This window comes from Delphinapterus leucas, chromosome 14, assembly GCF_059928025.1.
Source record: "Delphinapterus leucas isolate spDelLeu-1000000601 "Yukka" chromosome 14, BTC_Dleu_Yukka2, whole genome shotgun sequence".
Taxonomy (NCBI): Eukaryota; Metazoa; Chordata; class Mammalia; order Artiodactyla; family Monodontidae; genus Delphinapterus; species Delphinapterus leucas.
The window spans coordinates 16,928,451-16,937,541 of NC_143142.1; the positions used below are offsets into that span (position 1 = coordinate 16,928,451).

The window sequence follows — 9,091 nt, forward strand, 5'->3', positions numbered from 1 at the left end:
GGAAATGTTCTATTTCTTGACTAAGATGGTCGGTCCAAGACTATGTGTGTTGTCAAAATTCACAGAACTCTACTCCTAAAAAGAGTGAATTTTACTGTTTGTAAATTATACCTTAAGAAATCTGACTTTTAGAAAAGTAGGGGGAAAAGGGATGACTGGCTGATGTATTAAGAACATATTCTGACTTCCCTGGCAGTCCAGCGGTTAAGACTTCACCTTCCAATGCAGGGGGTGAGGGTTCGATCCCTGGTTGGGGAGCTAAGATCCCATGTGCCTCGCGGCCAAAAAACCAAAACATAGAACAGAAGCAATGTTGTAACAAATTCAATAAAGACATTAAAAACGGTCCACATCAAAAAAAAAATCTTAAAAAAAAAAGAACAGATTATAGAAGCAACGTAAGTGTTCAATGACAGATGAATGGATAAAGAAAATGTGGAACATATATATAAAATATATTTCATATAAAAATATATAAAAATAAAATGGACTACTCAGCCATAAAAAAAGAATGAAATTTTGCCATTTGCAACAACATGGATGGACTTGAAGGGTATTATGCTAAGTGAAATAAGTCAGACAGAGAAAGACAAATATTGTATGATACCACTTATATGTGGAATCTAAAAAATACAACTAGTGAATATAACAAAAAAGAAACACAGATATAGAGAACAAACTAGTGGTTAACAGTGGGGAGAGGGAAGGGGAAGAGGGTAAAGGATTAAGAGGTACAAACTACTATGTGTAATATAACTAAGCTACAAGGATATATAGTACAACACGGAATATAGGAATACAGTCAAAATTTATACTAATTATAAGTGGAATATAACCTTTAAAACTGTGAATCACTATGTTGTACACCTAAAACTTATGTAATATTATACGTCAACTATACTAAATAAGTAAATAAATAAATATCAACCTTGGGGTGGGGGAAAGAACAGATTATAGTGCAGTAACGCAGAAGCAAAGAGAACAGGCTACTGTGATAATTCAGGCACAAGATGACAGATGACAGATGACAGATGATGGCTGGCACTGGGGTAAAAGTCATGGTAACGTTGAGAAGGGATCTGATTCTAGTTATATTTTGAAGATAAAGCTCTGCAGAATTTCCTGATAGACTGAACATGGAGCACGAGAGAAAGAGGAGCAAAGGATGACTACCATGGTTTTAGCCCAATCAAGTGGAAAGATGGAGCCACCACCAGCAGAGACGGGAAGGCTACAGATGGAACAAGTGGGGGGTGGGGAGGAAGGGGGGTTGGGGAGTGGGGATCAGGAACTCAGTTCTAAGTTCTAGTCTGCTGTAAAACAGAGGTTATGCCATTACTTAACTCATAGTTTGTTTTGTTTCGGTAAACATCACTGCATTCTCCATTTCAGTTGGAAGTCCTACTATGCAGACTTTGCTGGGACCCTAGAAGGAAGCCCAGGCATAATATAGTTCTGCTCACTGCAGCTTGATGGGTCTACCAGCTCTCACCCCCAAGTTAAACATGTTCCTCTTTTACAAAAGGGAAAAATGTGTTCACTATCTTTGGCTCCTTTAATCAGGTTCCACTTACACCCCTCTTGAAGAAATTCCTACATGTTACTATTTCTATATTTCACTCCTTATGTTCAATGTTTATCCCACTAGTTTATGCGAAGGAGAGGTTGTATACTTTGGGAATTCATGTCTGAATCACTTATATTTCTGATACAGCTTTTCCTTCCTATTATGGAGTTTTTCATTTCTACTAGTAAAGTGCGTGCTTAATAGAAAAAAAAAACAAAACCTTTTTGTTCTCATTTCTCCCATCTGTTAGCAGTTCCTCCTAAGTTCTGTAGCTCCTGATCCTTTTTGCAGAGTCTCTCTATTCTCTCCTTTACATTGACTATCATTTTAATCTGAGAGTTGAGAAGAAAGAAAAAGCTACTATAGATTCCCACTGAAAGGTTTTCTTCTCTTAAGAGAATGCCAGTGCTGTTTCCTACGGTAGCACTGTCACCTAGAAACCAAAATTCTCAGCTGACATAACATTTCAGGGCTAATCTAATTCCTGGGAAACTACTTGGCACAGTTCAATACATAAAAACCAGCAGTACACTTGCCTTTATACCACCAACAATCTTAACTCTCAAATTGTAAATTCCTAATAGTAATTATAGCTCCTTGGCTTTATTGACCATTTAATATGTGTGGGGTGCTGTGCTATGTGCTTTATTTATTTAACAACTTCATTGGAGTACAACTGCTTTACAATGATGTGTTAGTTTCTGCTTTATAACAGAGTGAATCAGCTGTACATATACATATATCCCCATATCTCCTCCCTCTTGCGGCTCCCTCCCACCCTCCCTATCCCACCCTCCCTATCCCACCCTCCCTATCCCACCCTCCTATCCCACCCTCCTATCCCACCCTCCCTATCCCACCCCTCCAGGTGCTCACAAAGCACGGAGCTAATCGCCCTGTGCTATGTGGCTGCTTCCCACTAGCTATCGATTTTACATTTGGTGGTGTATATATGCCCATGCCACTCTCTCACTTCGTCCCAGCTTACCCTTCCCCCTCCCCGTGTCCTCAAGTCCATTCTCTACATCTGCATCTTTATTCCTGTCCTGCCCCTAGGTTCTTCAGAACCTTTTTTTTTAGATTCCACATATACGTGTTAGCATACGGTATCTGTTTTTCTGACTTACTTGCTGTATGACAGACTCTAGGTCCATCCACCTCACTACAAATAACTCAGTTTCGTTTCTTTTTATAGCTGAGTAATATTCCACTGTATATATGTGCCACATCTTCTTTATCCATTCATCTGTTGATGGACACTTAGGTTGCTTCCATGTCCTGGCTATTGTAAATAGAGCTGCAATGAACATTGTGGTACATGACTCCTTTGGAATTATGGTTTTCTCAGGGTATATGCCCAGTAGTGGGATTGCTGGGTCATATGGTTAGTTCTATTTTTAGTTTTTAGTGATGTTGAGCATCCTTTCATGTGTTTGTTGGCAATCTGTATATATTCTTTGGAGAAATGTCTATTTAGGTCTTCTGCCCATTTTTGGATTGGGTTGTTTGGTTTTTTTTGATATTGAGCTGCATGAGCTGCTTGTATATTTTGAAGATTAATCCTCTGTCAGTTGCTTCATTTGCAAATATTTTCTCCCATTCTGAGGGTTGTTTTTTCATCTTGTTTTCCTTTGCTGTGCAAAAGCTTTGAAGTTTCATTAGGTCCCATTTGTTTATTTTTGTTTTTATTTCCACTTCTCTAGGAGGTGTGTCAAAAGGATCTTGCTGTGATTTATGTCATAGAGTGTTCTGCCTATGTTTTCCTCTAAGAGTCTGATAGTGTCTGGCCTTACATTTAGGTCTTTTATCCATTTTGAGTTTATTTTTGTGTATGGTGTTAGGGAGTGTTCTAATTTCATTCTTTTACATGTAGCTGTCCAGTTTTCCCAGCACCACTTATTGAAGAGGCTGTCTTTTCTCCACTGTACATTCCTGCCTCCTTTATCAAAAATAGGGTGTCTGTATGTGTGTGGGTTTATCTCTGGGCTTTCTATCTTGTTCCATTGATCTATATTTCTGTTTTTGTACCAGTAACATACTGTCTTGATTACTGTAGTTCTATAGTATAGTCTGAAGTCCAGGAGCCTGATTTCTCCAGCTCCGTTTTTCTTTCTCAAGATTGCTTTGGCTATTCAGGGTCTTTTGTGTTTCCATACAAATTGTGAAATTTTTTGTTCTAGTTCTGTGAAAAATGCCACTGGTAGTTTGACAGGGATTGCACTGAATCTCTAGACTGCTTTGGGTAATAGAGTCATTTTCACAATGTTGATTCTTCCAATCCAAGAACATGGTATATCTTTCCATCTATTTGTATCATCTTTAATTTCTTTTATCAGTGTCTTACAGTTTTCTGCATACATACTTTTGTCTCCTTAGATAGGTTTACTCCTAGGTATTTTATTCTTTTTGTTGCAATGGTAAATGGGAGTGTTTTCTTAATTTCTCCTTCAGATTTTTCATCATTAGTGTATAGGAATGCAAGAGACTTCTGTGCATTAATTTTGTATCCTGCCACTTTACCAAATTCATTGATTAGCTCTAGCAGTTTTCTGGTAGCATCTTTAGGATTCTCTACGTATAGTATCATGTCATCTGCAAACAGTGACAGCTTTACTTCTTCTTTTCCGATTTGGATTCCTTTTATTTCTTTTTCTTCTCTGATTGATGTGGCTAAAACTTCCAAAACTATGTTGAATAAGAGTGGTGAGAGTGGACAACCTTGTCTTTTTTCTGATTTTAGAGGAAACGGTTTCAGTTTTTCACCATTGAGAACAATGTTGGCTGTGGGTTTGTCATATATGGCCTTCACTATGTTGAGGTAAGTCCCCTCTATGCCTACTTTCTGGAGGGTCTTTATCATAAATGGATGCTGAATTTTGTCAAAAGCTCCTTCTGCATTTATTGAGATGATCATATGGTTTTTCTCCTTCAATTTGTTAACATGGTTTATCACATTGATTGATTTGCATATATTGAAGAATCCTTGCATTCCTAGGATAAACCCCACTTGATCATGGTATATGATCCTTTTAATGTGCTGTTGGATTCTGTTTGCTAGTATTTTGTTGAGGATTTTTGCATCTATGTTCATCAGTGATATTGGCCTGTAGTTTTCTTTCTTTGTGACATCCTTGTCTGGTTTTGGTATCAGGGTGATGGTGGTCTCGTAAAATGAGTTTGGGAGTGTTCCTCCCTCTGCCATATTTTGGAAGAGTTTGAGAAGGATAGATGTTAGCTCTTCTCTAAATGTTTGATAGAATTCGCCTGTGAAGCCATCTGGTCCTGGACTTTTGTTTGTTGGAAGATTTTTAATCACAGTTTCAATTTCAGTGCTTGTGATTGGTCTGTTCATATTTTCTATTTCTTCCTGATTCAGTCTTGGCAGGTTGTGCTTTTCTAAGAATTTGTCCATTTCTTCCAAGTTGTCCATTTTATTGGCATAGAGTTGCTTGTAGTAATCTCTCATGATCTTTTGTATTTCTGCAGTGTCAGTTGTTACTTCTCCTTTTTCATTTCTAATGCTGTTGATTTGAGTCTTCTCCCTTTTTTTCTTGATGAGTCTGGCTAATGGTTTATCAATTTTGTTTATCTTCTCAAAGAACCAGCTTTTAGTTTTATTGATCTTTGCTATCATTTCTTTCATTTCTTTTTCACTTATTTCTGATCTGATCTTTATGATTTCTTTCCCTGTGCTAACTTTGGTGTTTTTTTGTTCTTCTTTCTCTATTGCTTTAGGTGTAAGGTTAGGTTGTTTGAGATTTTTCTTTTCTTGAGGTAGGATTGTATTGCTATTAACTTCCCTCTTAGAACTGCTTTTGCTGCGTCCCATAGGTTTTGGGTCATCGTATTTTCATTGTCATTTGTTTCTAGGTATTTTTTTATTTCCTCTTTGATTTCTTCAGTGATCTCTTGGTTACACAGTAGCGTAGTTTAGCCTCCATGTGTTTGTATTTTTTACAGTTTTTTTCCTGTAACTGATATCTAGTCTCATAGTGTTGTGGTCGGAAAAGATACTTGATAAGATCTCAATTTTCTTAAATTTACCAAGGCTTGATTTGTGACCCAAGGTATGATCTATCCTGGAGAATGTTGCATGAGCACTGAGAAGAAAGTGTATTCTGTTGTTTCTGGATGGAATGTCCTATAAATATCAATTAAGTCCATCTTGTTTAATGTATCATTTAAAGCTTGTGTTTCCTTATTAATTTTCTGTCTGGGTGATCTGTCTATTGGTGAAAGTGGGGTGTTAAAGTCTCCTACTATGATTGTGTTACTGTCAATTTCCCCTTTTATGGCTGTTAGCATTTGCCTTATGTATTGAGGTACTCCTATGTTGGATGCATAAATATTTACAATTGTTATATCTTCTTCTTGGATTGATCCCTTGATCATCATGTAGTGTCCTTCTTTGTCTCTTATAATAGTCTTTGAAGTCTATTTTGTCTGATATGAGAATTGCTACTCCAGCTTTCTTTTGATTTCCATTTGCATGGAATATCTTTTTCCATCCCCTCCCTTTCAGTCTGTATGTGTCCCTAGGTCTGAAGTGGGTCTCTTGTAGACAGTGTATATATGGGTCTTGTTTTTGTATCCATTCAGCCAGTCTATGTCTTTTGGTTGGAGCATTTAATCCATTTACGTTTAAGGTAGTTATCGATATGTATGTTCCTATTACCATTTTCTTAATTGTTTTGGGTTTGTTATTATAGGTCTTTTCCTTCTCTTGTGTTTCTTGCCTAGAGAAGTTCCTTTGGCATTTGCTGTAAAGCTGTTTTGGTGGTGCTGAACTCTCTCAGCTTTTGCTTGTCTGTAAAGGTTTTAATTTCTCCGTCATATCTGAATGAGATCCTTGCTGGGTAGAGTAATCTTGGTTGTAGGTTTTTCCCTTTTAACACAGTTTAAATATGTCCTGCCAGTCCCTTCTGGCTTGCAGAGTTTCTGCTGAAAGATCAGCTGTTAACCTTACAGGGATTCCCTTGTATGTTATTTGTTGTTTTTCCCTTGCTGCTTTTAATATTTTTTCTTTAATTTTTGATAGTTTGATTAATATGTTTCTTGGCGTGTTTTTCCTTGGATTTATCCTGTATGGGACTCTCTGTGCTTCCTGGACTTGATTAACTATTTCCTTTCCCATATTAGGGAAGTTTTCAACTATAATCTCTTCAAATATTTCCTCATTCCCTTTCGTTTTCTCTTCTTCTGGGACCCCTATAATTCGAATGTTGGTGCGTTTAATGTTGTCCCAGAGTCTCTGAGACTGTCCTCAATTCTTTTCATTCTTTTTTCTTTGTTTTGCTCTAGAGTAGTTATTTCCACTATTTAATTTTCCAGGTCACTTATACGTTCTTCTGCCTCAGTTATTCTGCTCTTGATTCCTTCTACAGAATTTTTAATTTCATTTATCGTGTTGCTCATCATTGTTTGCTTGCTCTTTAGTTCTTCTAGGTCCTTGTTAAATGTTTCTTGTATTTCCTCCATTCTATTTCCAAGATTCTGGATCATCTTTACTATCATTACTCTGAATTCTTTTTCAGGTAGACTGCCTATTTCCTCTTCATTTGTTAGGTCTGGTGGGTTTTTACCTTGCTCCTTCGTCTGCTGTGTGCTTCTCTGTCTTCTCATTTTGCTTAACTTACTGTGTTTGGGGTCTCCTTTTTGCAGGCTGCAGGTTTGTCGTTCCCATTGTTTTTGGTGTCTGCCTCCAGTGGCTAAGCTTGGTTCAGGGGGTTGTGTAGGCTTCCTGGTGGAGGGGACCGGTGCCTGTGTTCTGGTGGACAAGGCTGGATCTTGTCTTTCTGAAGGCCAGGACCACATCTGGTGGTATGTTTTGGGGTGTCTGTGACCTTATTATGATTTTAGGCAGCCTCTGTGCTAATGGGTGGGGTTGTGTTCCTGTCTTGCTAGTTGTTTGACATAGGGTGTCCAGCACTGGAGCTTGCTGGTCATTGAGTGGAGGTGGGTCTTAGCGTTGAGATGGAGTTCTCTGGGAGAGCTTTTGCCATTTGATATTATGTGGTAATAGGAGGTCTCTGGTGGACCACTGTCCTGAACTCAGCTCTCCCACCTCAGAGGCACAGGTCTGACACCTGGCCAGAGCACCAAGACCCTGTCAGCCACACGGCTCAGAAGAAAAGGGAGAAAAAAAAGAAAGAAAAAAAAAAAAGAAAAGTTATTAAAATAAAAAATTAAAAAATCATTAAAAAAATAAAGAGAGCAACCAAACCAAAAAACAAATCTACCAATGATATCAAGCACTAAAAACTATACAAAAAAAAAGACAGCCAGAACGCTAGGACAAATGGTAAAAGCAAAGCTATACAGACAAAAATCACACAAAGAAGCATACACATACACACTCACAAAAAGAGAAAAAGGAAAAAATATCTATATAAAAAAAAAGTGAGCAACCAAATCAATAAACAAATCTACCAATGATAATAAACTCCAAATACTAAACTAAGATAAACATAAAACCAGAACCAAATTAGATGCAGAAAGCAAACCCCAAGTCCACAGTTGCTCCCAAAGTCCACTGCCTCTATTTTGGGATGATTCGTTGTCTACTCAGGTATTCCACAGATGCAGGTACATCAAGTTGATTGCTGAGATTTAATCTGCTGCTCCTGAGGCTGCTGGGAGAGATTTCCCTTTCTCTTCTTTGTTCGCACAGCTCCTGGGGTTCAGCTTTGGATTTGGCCCCTCCTCTGTGTGTAGGTCGCCTTTTGCCATCTGTTCTTCGCTCAGACAGGACGGGGTTAAAGGAGCAGCTGATTAAGTGGCTCTGGCTCACTCTGGCGGGGGGAGGGAGGGGTACGGAGTGCGGGGGGAGTCTGCAGCGGCAGAGGCCAGCTTGACGTTGCAACAGCCTGAGGCATACCATGTGTTCTCCTGGGGAAGCTGTCCCTGGATCACGGGACCCTGGCAGTGGTGGGCTGCACAGGCTCCCAGGAGGGGAGGTGTGGATAGTGACCTGTGCATGCACACAGGCTTCTTGGTGGCTGCAGAAGCAGCCTTAGCGTCTCATGCCCGTCTCTGAATTCTCTCTCCTCACACACCCAGAAACAACATTCTCTTGCCTCTTGGGTAGGTCCAGACTTTTTCCTGGACTCCCTCCCGGCTAGCTGTGGTGCACTAGGCCCCTTCAGGCTGTGTTCACGCAGCCAACCCCAGTCCTCTCCCTGGGGTCTGACCTCCGAAGCCTGAGCCTCAGCTCCCAGCCCCCACCCGTCCCGGCAGGTGAGTAGACAAGCCTCTCAGGCTGGTGAGAGCTGGTTGGCAGCGATCCTCTGTGCGGGAATCTCTCCGCTTTGCCCTCTGCACCCCGGTGGCTGCACTCTCCTCTGTGACTCCGAAGCTTCCCCCCCTCCGCACCCACACCCCCGCCCCTGTCTCCGCCAGTGAAGGGGCTTCCTAGTGTGTGGAGACCTTTCCTCCTTCACAGCTCCCTCCCACTGGTGCAGGTCCCATCCCTATTCTTTCGTCTCTGTTTTTTCTTTTTTCTTTTGCCCTACCCAGGTGCTTGGG

General features: G+C 39.9%; 1 protein-coding gene across 8 annotated transcripts in view; it reads right to left on the minus strand.

The window, feature by feature from the left end:
* SPPL3 (signal peptide peptidase like 3) overlaps positions 1–9,091 on the minus strand; it is a 115,928-nt gene that overhangs the window by 53,449 nt on the left and 53,388 nt on the right. For 3 of the 8 annotated variants that reach the window (XM_089894572.1, XM_089894574.1, XM_089894573.1), the window contains exons 1-2: positions 2,695–9,086; positions 1,345–1,426 (exon numbers count right to left, since the gene is read on the minus strand). The exons of 4 other annotated variants lie outside the window; for them this stretch is intronic. The gene's annotated coding sequence lies outside the window, so the exon portion shown is untranslated. Of the gene's footprint in view, positions 1–1,344; positions 1,427–2,694; positions 9,087–9,091 lie in introns of those variants that run through there. One more of the 8 variants, XM_089894571.1, reaches the window with a different exon arrangement.